Source organism: Stegostoma tigrinum, chromosome 1, assembly GCF_030684315.1.
Source record: "Stegostoma tigrinum isolate sSteTig4 chromosome 1, sSteTig4.hap1, whole genome shotgun sequence".
Lineage (NCBI taxonomy): Eukaryota > Metazoa > Chordata > Chondrichthyes > Orectolobiformes > Stegostomatidae > Stegostoma > Stegostoma tigrinum.
This window is the reverse complement of record NC_081354.1, coordinates 45,160,759-45,179,847: the sequence shown is the minus strand read 5'-3', so window position 1 is coordinate 45,179,847 and position 19,089 is coordinate 45,160,759. Positions and strand designations below refer to the sequence as shown.

At 40.2% G+C, this 19,089-nt stretch overlaps 1 protein-coding gene across 1 annotated transcript in view; it reads left to right on the top strand.

The window, feature by feature from the left end:
• The window catches only part of LOC125457615 (uncharacterized), a 267,233-nt gene that overhangs the window by 135,921 nt on the left and 112,223 nt on the right, over positions 1-19,089 (top strand). The window lies entirely within an intron of this gene.

Below are 19,089 nucleotides of genomic sequence, written 5' to 3'. Positions count from 1 at the left end.
CACAAACTCAAAGCAATGCTGGAAAAAAGATTATCAGATAGATCATTTTACTAACCATCTTAGCTACTTTTTATGGAACACAATATCAATATTTCATCTTCAGTCATCTCATCTTCACACTAGGCACCTTACAACTTTCTGGACTTAATATTAAGTTCTGGGCCTTCAGATTGCAAACTCACTCTCATTTTCCCCTTTCTTTTAGCTTTATTTGTAGCATTCTTTGTCACCATGTCCTCTCTCCCCTTCTCAACTCCGATGGGACTATCTGTTCTTTCCAGTTTGGCAGTTGTTCTGCCCTTCTCACATTCCAATCACTTAGTGCAGATCTTCTTCCCCAGCACTCTAGAACCCCTCCTACTATTGCATAAATGCTGTTCCCTCTGCACCTCATGTCAGCTCTGCTGGAGAGTCATCTAGACTCAAAATGTTAGCTTTCTGTCTCTCCTTGGGAGCAACCCGACCTATTGTGATTTCCAGTATATTCTGTTTTTAGTACCAATATTTCATTTCCCACTTGAAATGCTGTAAAGGCTGAATGCTTATCTACTCATTCCTTTCACTTGGTTGGTAAAATTTTCAAATGGTCTTGAGCTACTTTCCATGTTCCTGTGAATCTTTCTGGAAACATGGACAGGTAATCCATCGGTGAGGATTTGTCTTTGTGGTTCAAGGACTTTTCCCTAATTAATTACAATGGAACTTTAATTTTATGACCACAAACCAACTCAAATGGATCAATTCCAACACATTCATTTGAGGAATCTCTGGTCAAATAGTAAGAAATCTACTTCTTTGATCCAATCTGGTGGGTCTTCATGATGGCATGCCTTAATCATGGTTTTGAGAGCCTGATGGTATCTATTCAAAGCTCCCTTGTTTGCGGCTGATTGTACTTGTGACAGTCAACTCCATTTGTTTTATTCTCAAACTGTTAATGACTTCCTGGGAAACTTTGTCTAAATTCCGAACCCTGACCGGACCGTATTTCAATTGGTAGTACATACAATTTAAACACTGAATCAACCTTTCCACCACTAGTCACCTTGAAGGAATCGCTCCTGGGATTGGTTTGTCATATCTATTACCGGAAGGATATACTGACGACCTGCTTTCATTTTTGATATTGACCCTACACCATCCGCTAAGCTCAACACTAAGCTCAATTCTTTAATAATTGATCAGAGTACCAAGGATGCTGATTTGGTTAGATGCTGAGGTTTTCCTACCACGTTGCAGATATGACATGTCTAATATAACTCTATTATAGTTCTTGGCCATGTAAAATAGCTGTTTATCAATGCATGCATTTCCCACTTTCCTATATGTCCTGTCATATGAGCTTCATGTGCTCATAATACCTGCTTACAATATTTAGGCAGTAGCACTATTCATTGAATAACTGTCCCTTCTTCATCACATCAAAAGAAAAATAGCTGGAGAAACCCAGCAGGTCTGGCAGCATCAGTAGAGAGAAAGCTGAAATAATGTTTTGAGTCCAGAGACCCTTCATCAGAACCTGTTTACGTTTTCCCAGCAGTTTCTGTCTCAGAATGAAATTACTCAATAAGAGATTCAATTCAACTCAGTACTCACAGCTCTTTGTTTTATTTAACTCACTGCCACATCTCTTTTAGGTATGTCCACCTTGAAGAAGTTCTGCCTCTATCTTTCCAGCAGGACTTCCGTTCTAACCTTTCTTCATTTTTACTGTCAATTGTGCTACTAGCATCTGACAAAACATTGGAAAAACTCATTTCTGCAGTTACATTTCTTTCCTCAATGACTTCCTTTGGCTCAGACACATTCCACATGGATTCCATTTGAACTTAGTTTCATCCTTCGTGTTTTGAATTCACCTAGGACCACAGATATCTCAGTGATGTATAATGCTCCTCAGACTGCTGTTCTTACCATATCCTAAAATGCACACTCAGTGTAATGCATCATCATGTGCACATTCTTGACCTCTCACTCCATTAGCACTGTCGCGGAGCTGTCCTGTATCCACCCCCAGTTCCACTCCGTTCTCCAGCTTGTTCAATATTCTACAAAAAAACTTTTCTTCTTCCTTCGAAGCATTAAGTAACACAAACTTCAATAAGTCAAAGGTAACCATGCGCCCCTGGAAACCTCCTCTCCTCACTTTCCCTCTGTCTCCATCCCTTCACTTAACTCTATCTCTTGTTGAGTAATTTCTATCCATTCTGACCTTCTACTTTCTCATGCTGAGCATTCTGTGCTTAGCAAAGGTATTAGCTTTTTTTTCAGGCATAACATGATGTTGAAAGAATTCTGAAGAAGGTCTTGAAATATTATCTTTGCTTTCTCTCAAAACATGCTGTTAGACCTGCTGAGTGTCCCCAGCAATTTCTGTTTTTGTTTCAAATCTTCAGCATCTGCAGTTTTTTGTTTTATTTTAGTCCATTCTTCATCTGCAAGTTTCTGAGAATGTCTTCACTTGCTCATCAGAATTCCACTTTCAAAATAATGACTCTATGGAACGCAGGTTCAGTGTGAGCTGTCTGTGCCCAACTTACTTAACTCAGGATCTGCTCCTGGGTTTAAATTAATAAAGACATATTTGACACTTCTTTGGAATTATCTACATTCTTAAGTAGAGAGCTTAAATTACCCTAGCATCCACTTGCCGGATTAAAGTAACACGTGAAAATGGCCTTTGCTTAACTATTAGGTCACTACACCTGATGGAAACATACCTGAGATCTGTTCCTGCAAATGTTCTGCCTCCTTAACCTCAACTAGACTTTTGCGATTGTAGATAAATCTCTGATTTTACTCCTGCCACATCATTCCCCAAAAGTAAATCATTCCATCCATAGGTAACTTCTAAACTGCAATGACTATCATTAATCCAGACCACAAATCACAGTCCAATTAGACTTTGTACAATTGCACCAGGATATTCTCTTCATCTATCCCACTTACCAACGCTTTGGCTCTCATTAAATTCTCTGGAGGTAAAACCAAATACTTCCCCAGCAACAAAATCTGAGTAGCTCTTTTGCCCATTAGTATAGGTATGAGGTTGAATGCATCCTTCGAAGAAAAAGGGTTTAATTTCTTTTTCAGTAAAAACTCTTCAGATCTCTCGTCCAACCTATGTACTTCTTCTACACTTACGGCAGTGTTTAATTCCAGTCTGTTGCAATTAACAATTACAATCTGATCTGGAACATCACAGCATCCCTGTAGTGCAGATAGGGATTCAGCTGTATGGAGTAACTTAATCGTCAGCCTTTATTGTTTGTCTGGCAGTTGCAACTCTTTGGTCCTCAACACGTGTTCTTATTATGGAAGGAGGTAAATTTTTGATTTCCTTTAGCAGTGTAATCTCACTAAGAACTGCTGGTTTCAGTTTTTAATACTTTAATCAACTGTCAAAACTGCTTTGCTTCAACCTTTTGAATGTAATTTAGATTTGCCCCAGCTATTTCCCTAAATTCTGGAATATTTGCTTATACAGGCATCAACTTGTATTCGGTCAATGTCATTTTCTTTCCATCATCAAAATCCCAAGGAACCAAGATATTGAAGTATAAATTTCCTGTGCTTACCATGCCAACTATCTGTGAATGAAACAAATCTAGATTTTTTTTAGATAATAAAATGTGAGGCTGGATGAACACAGCAGGCCAAGCAGCATCTCAGGAGCACAAAAGCTGACGTTTCGGGCCTAGACCCTTCATCAGAGTCTCTGATGAAGGGTCTAGGCCCGAAACGTCAGCTTTTGTGCTCCTGAGATGCTGCTTGGCCTGCTGTGTTCATCCAGCCTCACATTTTATTATCTTGGAATCTCCAGCATCTGCAGTTCCCATTATCTCTGATAGATTTTTTTTAGATTCCCTACAGCGTGGAAACAGGCCCTTCGGCCCAACAAGTCCACACTGCCCCTTGAAGTATCCCACCCAGACCCATCTCCCTATAACCTACACATCCCTGAACACTATGGGCAATTTAGCATGACCAATCCACCTAGCCTGCACGTTTTTGAATTGTGGAAGGAAACCGGAGCACCCGGGGGAAACCCACGCAGACACGGGGAGAATGTGCAAACTCCACACAGACATTTACCCAAGGCTGGAATCGAACCCGGGTCCCTGGCACTGTGAGGCTGCAGTGCTAACCACTGAGCCACCGTGCCGCCCCTAGATGAAGTGGCGGAAAACCAAATTTCATTTCGACAACATAGTAAACAGAATTAAGGAAAATCCCCAGACATTTTATATGTATATAAAGAGAAAGAAAGTAGCTAGGGCAAGGCCAGGTCCATTCAAGGATAAAGAAAGGAATCTATAATTGGAATCAGAGGATGTGGGTGAGTTCCTTATTGAATACTTTGCATTGATATTCACAAAGGTGAAGGACATGGTGGATGGTGAGTCTAGACAGAAGTATGTTGATATTCCAGGGCACGCGGATATAAAAATGGAGATGCTGTTGGCTATTTTGAAAAACATTAAAGTAGATAAGTCATCAGAACCTGATGAGATCTATCCTAGAATACTGAGGGAAGTGAAAGAGGAAATTTCTGGGCCTTGTAGAAAATCTTTATATGCTTTTCACTGACAGGCGAGATCCAAGAGGGCTGGAGAATGTTGTTCCTTCGTCTAAAAAGAGCAACAGGGATTTTCCAGGAAATTACAGGCTGGTGAACTTTAATTCAATGGTAGAGAAATTATTGGATAATATTTATTAATATTTGGAAAAATATGGACTTAATAGCAACAAACGGCATGTTTTTGAATGATGGAGGTCATACTTTATAAACTTGACTAAGATTTTTGAGGAAGTGACAAAAATGATTGATGAGGACAGACTGGTGGACATTGTTTATATGGACTTTAGCAAGGCAGTGACAAGGTTCCTCATGGCAGGATGATACAGAAGAGGAAGTATCACATGATCCATGGTGAGCTGGTAGGATGGAAATAGAACTGGCTTGGTTATAGAAGACAGAGAGTAGCAGTGAAAGGATGTTTTTCAAACTAGAAACCTATGACCAATAGCATTCTGCAGTGATCAGTGCTAGGGCTGCTTCTTGTTAGTAATATGTATAAATGAATTGGAGGAGAATTTAGGTGGCCTGATGAGTAAATTTGCAGATGGCACAAATATTGACAGAACTGCGAATAGTAAGAAAGATTGCTAAACAAAACAGCAGAATATAGATAGGCTGGATACTTGAACAGAAAAATAGCAGATGGAATTTAATCTGGACAAATGCAAGGTGATGCATTCGGAAGGTCGAATTCAATAAATAGCAGAACCATTAGAAGCATTAACATACAGAGGGTTGTACCACAATGGTCCACAGTTCCATGAAAGTGGCAACACAAGTGGATAAAGTTGTCAGGAAGGTGTATGGTACCTTGTCTTCATCGATCAGGGCATAGAGTTCAAAAATTGGCAACTCATGTTGCAGTCAAATAGAACTTTAGTTAGGCAACATTTGGAATATTGCATGCAGGTCTTGTCATCACACTACCAGAAGATGTGAATGCTTTGGAAAGGATACAGAGAAGGTTTATGGGGATGTTGCCTGGTTTGTAAGTTATTATCTGAGGAGAGATTGGACAAACTCAATTTGTTTTCACTTGAATGTCTCAGGCTGAGGGACAATCTAATGGAATTTATAAAATTATAAGAAGCATGGATAGAACAGATGATCAGAGTCTTTTGCCAAGATACAAATATAAATTGCGAGGGACATAGGTTTAAGGAAAAAAGGGAGAATTTTAAAGGAGATGCGAGAGGAAAATTTTTTACACAGAGAGTGGTAAATGCCTGGAATGCACTGCCAGAGGCGGTAGTAGAAAGAGATAGCAATGTTTAAGAGTCATGTTGACAGATATATGAATAGGCAGGGATTAGATGGATACAAACCATGTGGAGGCAAAAGTTTAGAAAAGGCATCATGTGTTGGTGGGCCAAAGGCCTCTTGCTATGCTGTACTGTTCTTTGTTCTTTGTTCTAAATGGTTGAGGCGTATCCTTATACTAATGACCCCTCGTTCTGGACTCTCCAATCATACGGAGCTTCTTTCCTGCATTTACTTTGTCTAGCCCTGTTAGAATTTCATGACTTTCAAGAGAAACTTCTTCAAAATTTGAGTGACTATAATCCTGACTGATCCAGTCTTTCTTCATATGTCAATCCTGCCATACCATGAATCAGTCTGGTTAACCTTCATTCTGTACCATTCTAAGCGAGAACATCCTTTCCCAGGGAAGGAAACCAAATACTGGCACACAATACACCAGCTGTGGTTTCACCAAGGTTCTGTACGTGCATGATCCAAGCTGTTCACATGAATTATCAAACCTAGTGTCCACAGAGATAGAACAATCACGACAGCACAAATGGCACAGAAACATCACTCACATGAACAGCCAACAACAACACAGAGACATACAATTAAGAGGCCAGCATAATTTAAGAACTATGTGTAAAATCCATACATGTAGATTGATAAGAAAAATTGGATTGCTAAGGCATAAGGACGGTAGTGTATATAGTTGAGAACTTGGGTAACGAAGAAGCACTCTAATTTTTCCATCTGTTGCATCGAAAGAAGATGTCTAGTTTGAAATGTAATCATGTGCACATGTTTGTTCTAACCTGCCGTAGTTATGTGACCTCCATCATGAGGCACACATTTTGTAGACAGACATCTTAAACTTCCCTTCAGTTAAGTCCTTGTGTTGTAAGTGCTGTGTTGTTCACTTGAAACAGAGAAGGAAACATGTTTAAGGAGTGCAGTCCAATGGTTAGGCACTCAGTAGCGGAGGCACAACTACCAGTTTCAGAGCTATGAATTTTGGGATGGCCAGCAGACCTGAAGAGAAGGAAACATAGCACTCTCAGAGGTTTATGCAAATGAATGAGATTACAGTGATACAAAGAGGTGAGGCCATTGTGATGATGTTGTCATTTTGAAAGGGTTTTTTTGTCCTTGGTTTTTTTTGAAGAGAGGCTGTAAAGTCAGAGGTATTGTACAGCCTACCGATTATAGTTAAGCAATGGAGGGGAGGGGCCAGTTCTCCAGGTTTTCTACAGTTTTTTTCGCTGTGGCTGTCACAGGACGTTTCGAATACCAGAAGTGTTGCAAACTTCAGTAAAGGATTCCTCTGATTTTCTCTGAAATCTCTCTCTGGATGTTGTTCCCTCTTGCCTATAAGAATTTGTGTTTGAATTTACCTTTTAGCCAAGGGGTGTGTTTATGCAATGTTATTACATTGGAACAGTTTATCAGTTAAGTTGCTGCATCAGGTTGGTTAGGTTTATCAATAGTTAAGTTATTGTAAATTTCACTTTCTTTTGTTCATGTTTGCACTGTAGTGGTTAAGTAAATTTTGTTTTGCTTAAAGCGAAATGGTTTGACCAGTTACATCACACCTGGAACACCCACTTCACATCTGCCTTTAAATCAAAAAATGTCCAGGGTACCTTCTTAAAATATTTTGAGGGGGTCTGGCCTGGTCCATTACAGGCTGGGGGTTCTTGTTGGGATAATTCTAATTTGGGTTTAGGATTGTTGAACTCAAAGGCAGTGAGTGCTAGATGTTAGTGTCTTATACTTTGGGTGTTGAATTCGGTGGTTTAAAAAGTGCTTGTGTGGTAATGGCTCTTTTGGTCATCTGAGGATGGAAGAAGTGACTTTGGGGGTTTTACAAAAGGTGAGCAAGGCAATGCTATTAGAATTGGCAGACAAGCTGGAGTTGGGGTTGCCTTTATCTGTGAGAAAAGGAGAGATAATTACAGCAACAGGTCGACATTAAAATTTGCTGGAAATGTCATAGGAATCTTTGGAAATAGCTGGAATTCAATTGCAGATGAAGCAGCTTGAACATGAAAGTGAGCTGAAGCAGCTTGAATGATGGATAAAAGCAGAAGAAGGAGAAAAGGAAAGAATCGCCCTAACAGAACAAAAAGAAAAGGAAAGAATTGCTCTGGCAGAACAAACAGAAACGGAAAGGAAGGCCCTAACAGAAGTAAGTGAGAAAGAGAGAAAAGAAAATCAGAATGAGGGAGAATTTGAACTTCAGAAGTTGGCAATTAGACAGGAAAAATAATTTAAAAGGATGGAGGTGAAGACAGAAGATAGGATTAGTGAAAAGAATAGTGAGGATAAGCAAACTCATCCAAGCCCTAAATATATCCAAGCCCTAAATTTGATGAGAAGGATGTCGAAGCCTTTAACATCTCATTTGAGAAAGTGGCTAAACAAATTAAGTGGCTAGTGGCTATGTGGGTTCTGTCGATCCAAACAAGGGTGGTTCGTAGAGCTAGTGAGATATTTGCATCACTATCAGAGAAGATATCTGGGGAGGATGAGGAGGTGAAGAAGCCACCTTAAGTGCATTTGAGTCAGAAACTCACTGACAACATTTCAGGAATCTAAGGAGGGACTCTGGGTAAACATACATTGAGTTTGAAAGGATCAAATAAAGTAATTTTGATAGGTTGATAAGGGCATTAAAATAGATCAAATATATGACACTCTTAGATGATTATTTTGGAGGATTTCAAAAATTCACTTCATATGGCAGTGAGAGCTCACGTGAAAGAACAGAGAATTGAAACAGCAAGATTAGCAGCTGAAATGGCTAATGATGAAGAGTTGGTTCAAAGTTTGGCTTCTGATATCAATTTCAGTGAGGGATAGAAATTGGGGAAAAGAGAAATCCTCAGGTGGTAAGGCAAAAGTAGATCTCAGTGAAGATAATAAAGATAGCTTACCATAGGGTAAAAAGGAAACCCATGAAGGAGAAAAAGAAATTAAGAAGCTCAGGTGTTTTCACTGCAATAAAGTCAGCCATATGAAGTCACAGTGTTGGTGGCTTAGGAAAATCTCTGGCAAGACGCATGTGGGAAAATAGGATAAGCTTGTGAATTTTGTTAAAGTGGTAATGAAAAACACAGTGAAGATTAAAAAGCTGCATCAGAGTGTACAACCTAGTCAGATGTTGGTTGGGAAAGAAATGCCAGATCTTCTTAAACCATTTACTTGTGAAATTACGGTTTACTCGCTAGGCTAGGAGCAGCATGTAAAGAAGTTACAGAATTAAGAGATACAGAATCACGTAAATCTTTGTTGCGAGATGAGGAGTTATGTAATTCAGAAGGACTACTGCCAGGAAAAGTGTGAGTACGTGGAATTCATCGTGAGAGGAGAAGTGCTCCATTATATAGAGCAACGTTGGAGTGTCCACTGAGAAGTGAAGAAATGGTCACAGGAATACTGGACAAACTCTCAGCTTCAGGAATGCAATTTGTCTGTGGTAACAATATAGCTGGATCACAGGAAGAAGTGCTACCTTCTGTGGATGAAAAACTAATGGAAAATCGGGCAACTGAGGTATTACAGGAAGTATACCCAGGAATCTGTGTGATAACAGGGTCGTAAAGCCACCGGTTGAAATAGGAGGAGAAATCAAAGAATGTAGATGAGGAGGTTGAAGTAGAATTATCAGAGACCATGTTTGATCAAATGGTTTAGAAAGAATACAAGAATGGATGGAAGATTAAGTAGATATTTTTGGTTCAGAGAATCTAACCGAGTTACAATAGAAAGATGAAAAACTGAAGCAATTGTATCAAAAAGCATACACAGAAGAAGAATCTGAGTGTATTCCTAAATGCTACTATCTTAAAAGTGACGTCTTGATGATGAAACGGAAGCCATTGTATATTCATGCAAATGAGAAATGGGCAGAAGTTCTTCAAGTTGTATTACCACTGGTTTATCGAAAAGAGGTGTTGCGGATAGCAAATGAATTACCAGTAGGAGCTCATTTAAGGGTAAGAAAAACTCAAGCCAAAATACAGAAACATTTTTACTAGTCTGGACTGCATAAAGATATAACTGAATTTTACCAGAAATGTCATACATGTCAGGTAATTGAAAAACCAAAGGAAAACCTCTCATACCCATACCTGCTTTTGATGAATTTTTTACAAGGGTTTTAATTGATTGTGTAAGATCCTTATCTAAAACAAAAACAAATCAATATTTGTTGACAATAACATGTGTACACTAGATCTCCAGAGGCCATTACATTATGTAAATCACAGCTGAAAGGATTGTAGAAGAGTTTCTCAAATTTTTTAATTAGATATGGACTATCCACAGAGATATAATCAGATCAAGCATCAAATTTTACATCAAAATTATTCAGGAAAGTTATGGATAGGTTAGATATAAAACACTTCAAATCCACTGCAGATCATCCAGAATTGCAGGGAGAATGAGAAAGGTGGCATTAAATTTTAAAGAGCAAGTTAAGAGTTTATGCCGAGACCTGTTTGGGATAAAAGAATTCTGTTTGTACTTTTTCAATTAGGGATGCAGGAAATGCACAGACCAAATTCAGTCCTTTTGAATTAGCCTTCAGGCATCACATGAGAGGACCACTGAAATTAAGGAGAAATCGGTGAGTCAGAGTTCAGAGACCATATATTTGGTCTAGGTATCAAATTTTGGGGAACGATTAAATATAGCGGGGCAGTCGGCTAGGCAGCATTTAAAAATATCTCAGCTTATGATGAAACAAGAAGCAGGCAAGAAATCAAAAACTCAGAATTTTGCTAAAGGAGATAAAATGTAAGTGTTAGTTTCAGTGACAGGTGGATCTTTAAAAGTATCATTTAGTGGACCTTGTCAAATTGAAAGGAGATTGAGTGAACTATTTGATAAGGACTCCAGACAGAAAGAAATCTGACAGAGTGCATCATGTGAACATGCTCAAACGGTGTTTCGATAGTGCAGGAAAGCAAAAGGAGAACATATTGCCACTTACAACACAAAGTGAAGAACCAAGTTCAGAGGATTCTAATTGGACATTCCTCAAAGTAAATTGAACAATGATGAAGTTGTCAAAAATTGGGATAAATTAGTGGGTTAACTTCTGGAGGAAAATCGAAATGACCTGAAACAGTTGTTATTATCGCATGAGGAGATATGTGGGAATATGCTGGGAAGTACTAATTTCATTATGCATGATGTAGATATAGGAAATACTGTTCCGATTATGCAACAACCTTATAGACTTAAACCTCTAAAGTTGGTACAGGTTGAAAAAGAGATTGAACAGATGCTCCAAGAGAAAATGATTGAAATGAGTTGCCGTGACTGGAACTCACCCACGGTAATGGTGTCAAAACCAAATGGTACCCAACGATTACGTGTATGCTGGTGCAAAGTTAATGCACTTACGAAGTCTGATTCATATCCAATTCCATGTTTGGAAGTTTGTTGTGAGAAGGTGAGATAAACAACTTATATTTCTAAGTTAGACTTACTAAGAAGAAACTGGCAGGTACCTTTATCCAAAACAGCGAAGACAATTTCGGCTTTCATAATATTGAACGGGTTATCCCCCAATTTAAAGTCTTACCATTTGGTATGAAAAATATGCCAGTCACATTTCAAAGACTAACCAATAAAGTCATTTCTGGCTTTCCCAATTACTTGGTATACATCAGCGACGTGGTGATTTTTAGTTACATATGGAAGGAACAATTACAGCATTTATCAGATTTATTCAATTGACTTCGGGAGGCAGGCTTGGTGATAAACCTGGCTAAGAGTAAATTTGCCAAAGTCCAAGTCACATTCCTGGGCCATGTTATTGGACATGGACAGATGGCCCCGCAGAATATGAAAACAAAGGCTACTGGAGAGTTTCCCAGACCATCAATGAAGGGAGCAGTACTACACTTCCTGGGATTGAGTGTGTTTTATCAGAAGTTCATTTTAGCAATGTGAATGCTCCACTGACTGACTTATTGAAGAAGTGCAGGAAGTTTCAGTGGATGGCAAATTGTCAGAAGGCATTTGTCAGCCTGAAAGCTGTGTTAACCACTGCCTCAGTATTAGATTAGATTTCCTACAGTGTGGAAACAGGCCCTTCGGCCCACAAGTCCACACCGCCTCTTGGATCATCCGACCCACACCCATCCCCCAATAACCCTAACACCCCTGAACACTATGGGAAATTTAGCATAGCCAATCCACCTAGCCTGCACATCTGTGGACTGTGGGAGGAAACCGGAGCACCCGTAGAAAACCCACGCAGACACGGGGAGAATGGGCAAACTCCGCACAGACAGTTACCCGAGGCTGGAGTTGAACCCGGGTCCCTGGCGCTGTGAGGCTGCAGTGATAACCACTGAGCCACCATGCCGCCCTTAGTCATGCCTAATTATGCAAAGCCCTTCAAGGTGGCTATCGATGCGAGTGATACGGGTGTAAGTACTGCACTCTTAGAAGTAGACTGCGAGAAAATATGAAGGCGTTTCAGATATTTCTCCAGGAAATTGAATATTCATCCACAGAAATATTCCGTGATTCAGAAGGAAGCCATGACCTTTGCATTGGCATTACTGCATTTCAACATTTATATTGTCAGTAATGTGTCTGAGACAATTATACATACTGACTGCAACACTTTAAAGTTTATTGAGAAATTTAAGGACAAAAATTCCAGAGTGTTTAGATGGAGCTTATTGCTGCAGCCACTCAGTTTGAAAATTGTACATGTGGCAGATTGAGAAAACGTAATTGCTATGCGTTTTCGCCACTTGGATCAAGGCAGGCAGAGGTGTTTAGTGGCAGGAGTAAATTGACTGAAATGGAATGTAGTAGTGAATGTTTGCATTCTTAGAGGCAATGTAGTATATGTGTTTTGTAGTGCACTAAGAGAGTAAGACTAAGGGGTTTAAAATGAAGCCACCTTTTATATTGATGGTTCATTGTTTTTGGTGGGGGGGGGTGCGTGTGATGATGCTGTCACTTTATAAATTTTATTTTGTCCTTGGTTTTTTTGAAGAGAGGTTATAAAGGCAGAGATGTCAAACCGTATAGGGAGTGACAGTTTAACAATGGCTAGCTCTCCCAGTTCAGGTTTGTTCTGTATTTTTTCAGCTGTGGCAGTCACAAGCTGTTTTGAGTACCAGAAGTGTTGCAAACTTCTGTAAAGGATTCCTCTGATTTTCTCTGAAATCTCTCTCTGGATGTTGTTTCCTCCTGCCTGTAATAATCTGTATTTGAATTTAACTTTTTGCCTAGGGATGTGTTTATGGGATGTCACTATAGTGGAACAGTTGGTTAATTAAGTTGCTGTATCAGGTCAGTTAGGTTTTCCAAAGTTAAGTTACTCTAAATTCCGCTTTCTTTTGTTTGTGTTTTCACTGTAGTATTTAAATAAATTTTGCTTTGCTTAAAGCCGAGTGATTTGACCAGTTGCATTACACCTGGAACATTCACTTCACATCTGCCTCTAAAATAAGAAAACGTTTGTGTCTTGGCTACTTTCTTAAAATATTTTGAGGGGGTCTGGCCTGACCCATAACACTGTGGAGTAATTTGAAAATAAGATGGAGAATTTTAAATTAAGGCTTTACCTGAACAAAGGAATTACTTTCTTTGTATTCGTTTAAAACTAAAATGATTCTTTTTCATGAGAGATCCATAAACAGCAAAATTAAAATTGATTGGTGTTGCTGGTTGAAGCTGCTGGAAGAGTTTGAAATAGTCAGCATTCTAAATGTTGTTAAGTTGTAATTAAGACTTTTATGGTAATGGTGAATGGTCAGCAGCATTTGTTCAAAGTAGGCAATATTCAGAGTTCACCAAGTGGTGTAAGTGGCAGGGACATTGATATCTAGAATTGTGCTATATTTCATCACATTATTTTTGTCATATTTCATCTAAATGTTAACATCCTTTGAATCAATGTCGATATTTAATACAACAGGAGGATAATATAAAGCTGCAATTTTGTGGGACAAGGAAAGGAAATTCTCCCAATGTTTAGCAACGTTTTTGTTCTGCTTTGATCCTTTTGTTCTGAAATTAGTTCTTTGCCCACCACTCTGAAGGCAGCAAATCATGGAGAGATGTAGTGTAAGGAATGTCAATTGTTCCCTCCTACATTATTACAAATCATCTTTCCATTTTGGGACCCTAGACAGTGATATCAGGAGAGCCTGGAAACCATCAGCTTATCCCAGGAACTAATGGAGAAACCAGTGGGATCTTTTGCAGCAGATGGCATGATATTAAATTTCAATATTGGTTAATCATAGCATCCCTATACTTTGGATGCAGGCCATTCAGCCCATTGAAAACATTCAGACTCTCCAAAGAGCATCACACCCAGACCCACCCCCTATCCTAACCCTTTAACTCTGCATTAGCCATGGTCAATCCACGTAAGCTGCACTAGAGCACCCAGAGGAAACACATGCGGACACAAGGAGAATATACAAACTCCACTCAGATAGTCATCCAAGGGTGGAATTAGACATGGGTCTCTGGCATTGTGAGGCAACAGTGCTAACCACTGAGCCACAGCATGTGTGGTTATTTTGTTCTCCAGCATCCTCGTGATATGATGGCTACTTCTCATGTAACCTTTCCCATCCTGACACAGCTCAGAGTCATAAGGTTTAAATATCCCCCTGCCCAAATGGGCAGTAAATGAGGACAGACACTATATTCTCATAGATCCCAGCCTTCCGCCATGGTCTGATCTTCACCTACTTTTTTGATCAGGTGCTGGGCATCTTGTGGGATTAAGGGAAGATTTTCTTTAAAATGCCCATCTAGCCTGCTTATATTACAGGCCTTAACTTTACTTAGAGGTTTGACTGGGAAACAATGATAGATGGTCCACCAGGCCAGATCTGCTAGAAGATGGTTCTTAGGTTAGAAGAGGCTGGAAGCTATATTTTACAAGTTTAATTTTAAGTTCTATGAGGGGCAAGACTGCTCCTCTGCATCTTATAGAGAAGCCGTGTGTCTTTGCTGCATGAGCCCCACCACAGCTCAAACACCTCCAAGGTCTTCACCCAACTACATCTTGCATGTAGTGCACCTATGGAAACCTCTGTCATGATCATGGGTCAGAACCCCAAAGGACCATGGACATTTTTAACATGGAATTCTGAAATTTACCTTTTAAAGAGGCCAGAAATGCCAAAATGGCTGTGGATGTAAATTGGTTGGTTGTTTGGAGATGGAGAAAGAGAGAGAGAGGGACAAGACAGACAGTCACATGGAATGTCATACATAGGAATGAATCTTTAAATGAAGCAAGACAGGCAAAAAAAATGTCAGGGCGACAAAAGTGCTCTCTACCCCGAATACTAGAAATCAATCACAGTCAAAAGTAATCAGAATTAGAAAATATCAACCAATCTATAAACCTAATGATAATGAAACTGATTGTTTAACTGTCAAAATAAAAACTGAAAGAACTGCGGATGCTGGAAATCAGAAACGAAAACAGAAATTGCTGAAAAAGCTCAGCAGACCTGGCAGAAAAATTGGATTTAACATTTCGGGTCCAGTGACCCTTCCCCAGAACTCAGGTGGTAGCTAGGCAAGTGCAGAAGATAGGGTGGAGGGAGGGAGTATAGAGTAAATGATAGGTAGTGATAGAGCACAAATAGAGAGAACAGTTGGACAAAGGAATGGAAAACAATCTAGCTAAGAGGGTGAATCGCTGTTAATAGGGACTGTTAGTGGCTGACAATGAGTTGTGTGTAATAATATGTGATAACAAGGCCTGGTGTGTGGGGGCTGGGGTAAGGATAAGAGAGAGCTCAAGCCCTAAAGCTGTTGAACTCAATATTGAGTCCAGAAGGCTGCAGGGCCCCCAAATGGAGAATGAGGTTTTGTTCTTCCAGCTTGAGCTGAACTTCACTGGAACACTTCAGCAAGCCTGAGACAGAGATGTTGGCCAGGGAACAGGATGGTGTGTTGAAGTGGCAGACAACTGGAAGCTCAGGGTCCTTTTCGCAGACAGAATATAGGTGTCTTGCAAAGTGGTCACACAGTCTACGCTACGTTTCCCTAATGTAGAGGAAACCACATTGTGAACAGCGAATGCAGTAGACTGAATTGTGTGAAGTGCAGGTAAAGCACTGTTTCTCTTGGAAAGTATGTTTGGCCCTTGGAACAGAGAAGGGAATAAGTCAATGGATAGGTGTTGCACCTTTGGCGGTTGCAGGGAAGATGCCATGGGAGTGGTGTTGGTAGTGAAGGAAGAGTGAACCAGGGTGTCCCGAAGGGAATGATCCTTGTGAAAGGCTGACAAATTGGCTGCCACTTCCGCCATCTCCAGTGACATGCTGCCACCAGGCATATATTTCCCGCCCTACATTGACATGCTGGTCCACTCTTCCTTCATTTCCAACACACCACCACATATCATTTACTCCCTCCCCAAAACCCTGTCTTCTGCAAATAAACCAACATTCTTCTTAGGCTTTGCTTGTTTCTGGTTCCCTGGTCACATGGGTGTTTTCCTGGTGGTGAAAACATTGAATAAAGTATTTTGTTTGTGGGGTCTTCACTGAGTCCCTGCACTTACACACTCAATATGGGTGCTGTGGGAAATAATACACACTGCTCTGTGTGGACAAGAAAAAAAAAAGAGAAAGAAAAGTACATAAACAAGGACTTAGAATCTCCTCAGTTCAGGGGAAAGGAAAGAAATATAAACCAACATTTACCTAGCTAACACTTAAGTTCTGAGGAAGCGTCACTGTACCTGAAATGTCAACTCTGATTTCTCTCCACAGATCTGCTGGGGCTGCTGGGCTTTTCCAGCAATCTCTGTTTTTGCTCCTGTTCAGCTATCAATGTTAACACAAATAGGAACCTCCATTGACCTCAACATTCAAGTATTCATTCCTCACAACCAATTCAGCCACTGATTCGTATGTCTAACTTCTTAAAATTTTTATCCTTTGAACTTACCTTTCTTGTCTATGTATGTGCGCATTATTTGTCTTGCTTTTAATAATTAATAAACTCACTCTATGTTAACTCAAAAAAGTCTGGTTAAATTGGCTCCTCTTAAAACACAAATTCATCTGGGTCTGGGAGAAAGAATCCACAAGGGAAGGGATCAATTTTTGATTAACCTTGTTGCAACCAACCAAGGGACCGAGTAAGTAAAGAAGGTCAGAGCCAGTTTGACTCTTCATGTGGAATATCTGCCTGGGACTATAACAAATTTTGAGGAATTTCACCTCCTGTCTCCAAAGACGCATTCAAGTCCTCCAGACATGTTCAGGGAATGAGTTGCATGCATTAAAATTGACCTTGCTTCCAACTGGGACTCTAAATGCACCGTAAGAGCTTACAAACACTGGACAGCTTCCCTTCCCACCGTCCCTCCACTCCCCCACTTTAAAACTGGATCCAAATACTGAGCACCTTCAAGTTCAACCTTCAATATGGTTGACATGTATTTCAGTATCACAAAATGCTCTTGCCCCTTACTCTCAATACTGAAATGCAGTCAGCATGTCAGCCCCTCTTTACAACTTTCTCTGTTCATAATCAGATTTTTTATGATGCTTGAAATTAACTGATCAACCCTTTGGATTGTGTTTGCCATTGTCCTTAGACTACCAATTGCTCACTGTATTGAACGTCAAATTTTAAAGATAAATTACTTGAGTTCATTAGCCAAAGCTGTCAAAAACTCATGTGTGAATTGCTAATGGAAGCCAATTATTTACTGATATAAATGCAAATCATTATGTGCCAATCGAGTTCCATTTTTCTGTCAATCAAGCATACTTTTTCTGTAAAAGACCATTTGAGCTGAGACAATTGCATTTCTCTACACACCACCACTAGCTTTTATGCTTTTCTTTCACCAGAAGAAAGTTGAACAGTATTTCAATGTCACCATTACACTTTACAACACAGGGCAGTTTTTAAAGTGTTAGTTCTCTTCAAATATTTCCTTTTTACTAACATTGATTGAAACCTGCATCAGTTCAAATGACAGTCACAGTTACTAGTATAACTTTGAAGAAATGCAGCCAGCATGTCAACCCCTCTTTAAAATGGTTCTTTCCTCTAGTTCCTTTTTGGATTTAGTTACCTTTCAAAAAGGTGTACCATTTCATGGCCATCCCTTAGCATGAACAGTCTGACCAGGTCATTTCAATGTCTAAATTCAGTGGTGAGTGGAGTTCCACAGGGCTCTGTCCTTGGGCCTCTACTGTTTGTAATTTTTATTAATGACTTGGACGAGGGAATTGAAGGATGGGTCAGCAAGTTTGCAGACGACACAAAGGTCGGAGGTGTCGTTGACAGTGTAGAGGGCTGTTGTAGGCTGCAGCGGGACATTGACAGGATGCAGAGATGGGCTGAGAGGTGGCAGATGGAGTTCAACCTGGATAAATGCGAGGTGATGCATTTTGGAAGGTCGAATTTGAAAGCTGAGTACAGGATCAAGGATAGGATTCTTGGCAGCGTGGAGGAACAGAGGGATCTTGGTGTGCAGATACATAGATCCCTTAAAATGGCCACCCAAGTGGACAGGGTTGTTAAGAAAGCGTATGGTGTTTTGGCTTTCATTAACAGGGGGATTGAGTTTAAGAGTCGTGAGATCTTGTTGCAGCTCTATAAAACTTTGGTTAGACCGCACTTGGAATACAGCGTCCAGTTCTGGGCGCCCTATTATAGGAAAGATGTGGATGCTTTGGAGAGGGTTCAGAGGAGGTTTACCAGGATGCTGCCTGGACTGGAGGGCTTATCTTATGAAGAGAGGTTGACTGAGCTCGGTCTCTTTTCATTGGAGAAAAGGAGGAGGAGAGGGGACCTAATTGAGGTATACAAGATAATGGGAGGCATAGATAGAGTTGATAGCCAGAGACTATTTCCCAGGGCAGCAATGGCTAGCACGAGGAGTCATAGTTTTAAGCTGGTTGGTGGAAAGTATAGAGGGGATGTCAGAGGCAGATTCTTTACGCAGAGAGTTGTGAGAGCATGGAATGCGTTGCCAGCAGCAGTTGTGGAAGCAAGGTCATTGGGGTCATTTAAGAGACTGCTGGACATGTATATGGTCACAGAAATTTGAGGGTGCATACATGAGGATCAATGGTCGGCACAACATTGTGGGCTGAAGGGCCTGTTCTGTGCTGTACTGTTCTATGTTCTATGTTCTATGTTCTAGAAGCAGTGCATGTGTGTGAGAGAAGCAGTGCATGTGTGTGTGATAATCAGTGTGTGTGTGTGTGTGTGTGTGTGTGTGT